The sequence below is a fragment of the Vulpes lagopus genome, chromosome 2 (assembly GCF_018345385.1).
Source record: "Vulpes lagopus strain Blue_001 chromosome 2, ASM1834538v1, whole genome shotgun sequence".
NCBI lineage: Eukaryota > Metazoa > Chordata > Mammalia > Carnivora > Canidae > Vulpes > Vulpes lagopus.
In genome coordinates this window covers 82,887,913-82,894,493 of record NC_054825.1, presented here as the reverse complement: position 1 = coordinate 82,894,493, position 6,581 = coordinate 82,887,913, and positions in this window count along the sequence as shown.

The window sequence follows — 6,581 nt, the reverse complement described above, 5'->3', positions numbered from 1 at the left end:
GCATTTGTTGAAAAGATTTTTGCTTTGATACCATTTAACAATAATTTATAATTGAAAATTTTTATTAAATTTGGAGAACATATGTGAACAAGATATGTGAGGCTAGGATTAGAAGCTAAGGAGAAGAGAATCTCATGGAGTTAAGTAATAAATTAATTTCTGAAGTGGATGGACAGTGAGTTGTGTCTGGAAAATATTCCAAGGTTTCCACTGATGGTACAACATTTCAACCTCATGGAGTCTCTCTGTTCCAGAATCTACCTCCTAGGGAGAAAGACATTCTTGTAAAGCATAAGACCTCATGCTTTGAAATTTTCTGTCTTCCTTGGCTTGTAAAAGTAATTTTCCTGAGGAAAAATAATCTAGAAACTTTCTAATACAAAATATTTAATATATTAAGTGCACATCGGCATGCTCTCTCTACTGTCAAATCCTTTCTTACTCTCTCATACTTTCTCTCACTCTTTTACCATGTTCTTTCTGTTTTGTTAGAGGACTATGAATACCATATTTTTTATGGCATACCTGGTTATTCTGACATTTATATAAGGGTTATCAGAAAACAGCTTTTCTTAGCTCTGGAGAGACACAAAGAGGAAAACATTGGGTGATGTGATAGTAGACAGCTAATTTTCCCATCGTTCCTGTCCCGAGTTGATGCTTTCTATGGTGTTTGTAAATTTTCTTTTGTGCCAGAAAAGAGGTCAATAGCTGGATAGTCTTCCTCATAGAAGTTTTGAGAATTGGGACAACTCATTTGTTTTTCAACTTATGGTAGGATTAAGTTCTGAATTTCTGATTAAAAACAACATATGTTATAAATTTATGGACTAGTGAAAGGTCACAGTAGCTATGGAAACTAGTGAAGGTTGAGGGACAGGTTTTTTTTTTTTTAAGATTTTATTTATTTATTCATGAAAGACACAGAAGGCAAAGACACAGGCAGAGGGAGAAGCAGGCTACATGCCAGGAGCCCGATGTGGGACTGGATCCCAGGTCTACAGGATCAGGCTGGGCTGAAGGTGGTGCCAAACCACTGAGCCACCTGCGCTGCCCTAGGGACAGGTTTTTACATATGGTTAGTAAAGAGCTCCGTCACAGTCCTATAGTAAAAGGAATGAATTTTGACAGAAAATAAACTTATATCATCACCCAAGATAGTCACATTTAATTCACTTACCTTTTCATTCATTCAGCCATTATTTATTAAGCACCTATAATGTGCCAGATACTATTCTAGAAATAGGAGATTATAGTGCTCAATAAAATGAAGTTTATGCACCCCCCCATGGCTTATGAATATTTAGTGAGAGAAGATAGAGGTAAATAAACTCACTTATATAGAATGTTGTACGGTGATCCGAATAGATATGTTTTAGATGTCAAGGTGACAAGATTTGTTGCCAGATTGTGGGAGTATGAGAGAAAGACAAGCATCAGGACTGACTCCTGTTTTTGGCCTGAGCAGCTGGAGACATCAAATTGCAGAGAGCACTGAAGGAATAGCGAGTCTGGGATGCAAATTAGGAAACCAATTTTGTGCATCTTAAGTGTAAGCTGCCCTTTAGACATCCAACATTATTCCATGTTTTCCTTGGAAATTTACTTCCAATTACCAGATTCATATACTTCCTGTAGAGTTCCTGCTGTTAACTACAGCCAAATCTACTACTAACTTTGGAGGGCTTCTATGAGTTATGTCTTCAATAAACAAAACTTTTCTGATTTTATCCTAAGCATTTGTTACAGTACCACCTCTGTTCTGAACCTCAGTTTGATGAATGCCCCTGAAAAGCCAGAGTTACTGACTTTCAAAACTGTCTTTGGCAGGTTGGTATTTTCACATGCCTTAATATACTCTTCCATGATTCTGCTGTGACTCTGGTGGAAAATTTTCATGTGGATACCATACTGTTTTCCATAGCTCGATAAACGGCTTGTTCCTTTTGAAATCTATTGAATTCATTTGGCTTGGGCTGTAGGAATGTGTCCAATAAAAATCATGTCAGCCTACTTTTCAAGAACTACCAAATATAAAGATTTTTGTATTTTGTTTAGTTATTCATAATGCTAACAAATAATTCTATTATATTCAGTTTATTTGAAATGAGACCATTAAACATCTGTTTTAATTTTCTCCAGAAAAGCATAGGAAAAGTACTTAAGTGTTCAGTGTAATTAGAAGCTTAGCTACTTTCTCAATGTGACTAATATGGTGACATAACCACATACTCAATTCTGTTGGGAAAATGGCAGTGCTGGTTTTGGTTTTATTTTTAAAAGACTTCTATTCACTGGCAGCAGTATCTATGCACCACACTCTCCCAAAATTTACCCTTATGATATGGAAACAGAGCTGGGAAATATCCTCCTTTTGGAAGTGATAAATTTTAAAGAAAAGAATGTGAGACCTAAAATTGTTTATACCTACAAGACTTTATTTATATCCATTATAAGTTCTTATAGCCCTTATGATATTGGTAAGTATAATAATGTCATTTTACAGATAGGGACACAGAAGTTCAGGAGTTAGATAAGTTCTTCAAAGTTGATACAATTAACAGAGAACTCCCGATTAGCTAATTATTTGCCCCCAGTCCAGCTGACTCAAAAACTTGACCCTTATCCAAGACAAAGTACTGCTTACAGAAAAGTGGAAAACAGCTAACTTTTTACTCCTGTGGAATACCACCTCATATTATAAAAACCATCACATTTGATATACTTACCACTAAAATGAGCTTCTCAGGACAGAAATCATGCTTACTCATCCCGTATGTATTTCTACTGTAGCACAGTGCCTAGAACAAAGAAGCTGAATGAATTGCAAAATCTCTAAGAACAGAGAGAATGAATGCCCACAATTCTCTGTATTTGGGACCCAATTGATCTATGGATCCTAATGAAAATATTTCATGGATCAGATCACACCTCCAATACAGCCATATCTGAGTTGAGATTTAAGTATTTTAGCAATGTAATGAACATATTAGTGAATTAGTGAGTGCACCATCATTGGAGATGACGTAAAAGCAATTGCTTATAATTGACAGGTGAGGAGGCAGGTGATATAAATATCCCCTCAACTAGTGAAAATACCAGCAGGAAGCATGAGGTTGGAGAGCAGCAGTATGCCTTGCTGTCAAGTCCTAACTCGTGCCTCATGGCTAGGAGACTATTCGTCATTTGAACATCTCACGGATTTGAAAGGAATCCAAATGTATTGGAAATGATGACAAAGTGATAGTGTAAGAAGTCCAGTGGGAGGATAAAATGTCTAAGAAGGAATGAAAAAGGCATAAGTGAAATAGATGCCAGGGAGCTTGTGGGCCTTCAGAAGTGCCACTTGTTCTGCTTTCATTGCAGTCTGAGGCTTGGATTCACCCAGAGAGAGGAGCCCAACATAATCAAGGGAATCAGGCATTATCCTCAGAAGTTTTTTGTTTCCTAGGGTGAATATTTCTGTCAGACATCATGTCTCCCCTGGTTTTGTTGTGATTATTGTTGTTTGTGGTTTTTTTTCTTCCCTGTTTGTTTTTTTAAAAGGAACTTTTTACATGTAGTTTGGGTTGGAGATTACCTTAGCTCCAAGGTGTACAGTATATCACCCAGGCCTAGACAGTCACAGACTCAATCCACTGCACTAGGAGGCTACATAGGGCTGAGCACATGATTAAAGCCAGGATTATGAGTGTGGTCCCTAGGACTTTTGATAGAATGGCTGGAAAGGAAGCACTCTCTTCCATGATCAGGGGCACAAAGAACATATGAACCTGGGAACCATCTTCTCTGCAAATGAAGAACATTTCCAAGGATGAGGACAAGGAAGAGCTAAACCATAGAACTATGAAGACATCATTTAAGCACCTGTATCGAGCCATGCAGCCGGGTGAAACCAATATTCCACTAGACCTGCCAGTACGTGAGCCAAATAGTGTCTCTTCTTTTTTGTTCAGTGTTTGGACTTGGATTACTATCAACTGGATCAGATAATCTAATCAATTGGATTACTATCAACTAATTTTTGTGACGTTAACTCTGCATAATGAGTTATGCAAAACCTCTAAATGCAAAAGCCCTGTGCAATGGAACTATTCTTCTGCTGGTCTTGGATATAATAACCTCAAAACACAGTGGGTAGCAGGAGCTCCATAGAAGACAGTGTTTGGCTTTAGTCCTGTGGAAGATAAGAGAGACAGGAAGCCACACTGGGCTAAAGAGCCTACTTGGAACTTAGAAATATCAAAGCCCTGTTTGAATTTCCTTATGATACATTCACTTATTAAAAAACAAATGCATATTCCAAGTTATTTAAAAAATTACTATGGGGCATGGGGGTGGCTCAGTGGGTTAAGCCTCTGACTCTTTTTTTTTTTTTTAAGATTTTATTTATTTATTCATGAGAGACACAGAGAGAGATCGAGGCAGAGACACAGGCATAGGGAGAAGCAGACTTCATGCAGGGAGCCCGCTGTGGGACTCGATCCCGGGACTGCAGGATCACACCCCGTGCAGAAGGCAGTCACTAAACAGCTGAGCCACCCAGGGATCCCAAGCTTCTGACTCTTGATTTCAGTTCAAGGTTGCAGGATCCAGCGCTCTGCACTCAGAGGCGAGTCTGCTAAGATTCTCTCTCTCCCTTTCCCTCTGCCCCCACACTCCCCACACTGCTTTCTCATGCAGGTGAGCATTCTCTCTCTCAAAAAAATTATTATGAAAATATTTCAGATACACAGAAATTATAAAGGACTGCATAACAATCACCTGTGTACCCACTGGCCAGTTTATGAAATGAAGCAGATTCCCCCTGTATCCCCTTCCAATCACATTCTCCTCCTTTCCCTGGTCACTTCTCTGGAGGAAATCGCTATCCTAAGATTTTTCTAGATCATTCCCATGACTTCTTGGTATTTTATTAAATATGCATATATTCCTCCTTATTATTGTTTGGATCTTTTTGAACTTTGCGTATATGCATATTTATCACATAAAAACACATTGTGTTTCTTATTTCTATATAAGAAATTGTGAGCTTAATCCAGGTAAATAAGCACCGCTCTAATTTCACACATTTTTCACTGCTGGATGGTGTGCAGTTATATGCATGTACTAGTTATTAAGCTATTGTCGCTCAGCTCCAAACCCACCTTTCTACATTATTCGTGATGGTGTGCTAGGTAGGACTAGGCAAACCTATTTCTCTTTTGCCACCTGGCTCCCTCTTAGACTCTGATGATAGAGGGCCTGGAGGGAGCCTAGAGGAATACAGAAGGTTGGAAGGGGGGAGGGCAAGACTTTCTGTTCATCTACCTAATCAGAATTGTCCCATCCACCTGGCAGCTGGAGTTTGCTCAGGTAGGAGATGCTTCTAATTTTCAGTTCTTTCCCATTCTTAAAGACCCAGGGTCATTGCCTTTCTTCAAAAACTCCCATCACCAGCCATTGCCTCCTCCAGAGATTTGAGTCCTACAGCTCCCTGGAGGCCCTCCTCTCAGGACCTAGCTCCTCAGCTCCAGCTAGAGGGCACACCCTCCTTCAGGGTCGGAGCCTCATCTCCACAGGCTCCTCTGGGAAGCTTCTAGCACCTAGCACCCCCTCTTCCCTCTGTTTACCAACACCAGGAGTGATAGCTGCTTTCTGCAGTTGCCCTCTTTGTTAGCCAACAGTTCCTTCCATGTCCTTCATTCATCAAATATCTCTTTAACCAAATCCCTCTTTTAAATTATCTTGAAATAATTGATGTGGATTCTGTTTTCCTGGTTGCATCTCATCTGGTATATTGGTGAAGACAATATTTGTGTGTCCTCTCTCCTCTTGATGAATATGGTGAGCATGGCCAGGCTGGCTGCCCTGAAATCCTGGGTAAACGCCATGATGTAGTCCTAAACAAAATGTGGAGAGGTGAGGCACGGTGGTCCCAGGCATGCTGTCAGGGTCTCTCCTTACCACTAACAGCAGAAAAGCAAAAGGCCCATTGTCTGACTTCCTCTGACCTGCCATATTCTTTACTTCACAAGGATTGTGGGAACCATGAACTTTGGATGCACATCTGTCACAATACAGGCTTTGTGCCCACATGTAAGCAGGTGTCCATATGATTTCTCACTACAGAGCTGAACAAAGAAGCAACATTAGCTGACTCGGAGTCATCATTTTCAACTGTCTTTGTCCCTGGACCTGTTTCTGTGGTTTAGCCTGTTCAACAGATGCTTAGGATTTCTAATTTTTGATTATTTATTTATTACAATTATTATTACTACTAATTCCTATTATAAATAAAGGGTGTTTCTCTGAACATCCTTGAAGACGTCTTTCTGATCTTAAGTCAAAGAACTTCTTGGATGTCTACTAGATGTCAGGCAGGCCTTGTGCAGGATGGTGATAAGGAAGAGCATGAAAGTTCTGCTTCTTAAGGATCCCAGTCTAGAAGAGATGACAGAGAATCACTATCATCACCATTATTCATAACCATAGTAATCAAATTTGAACACTTAGAAAATGTCTCACACTGTGCTAAGCATTTTCAAGCATCTCATTTAACAGTATAATAAAAGTCATAGAATGATAATGCTGTGATAAGT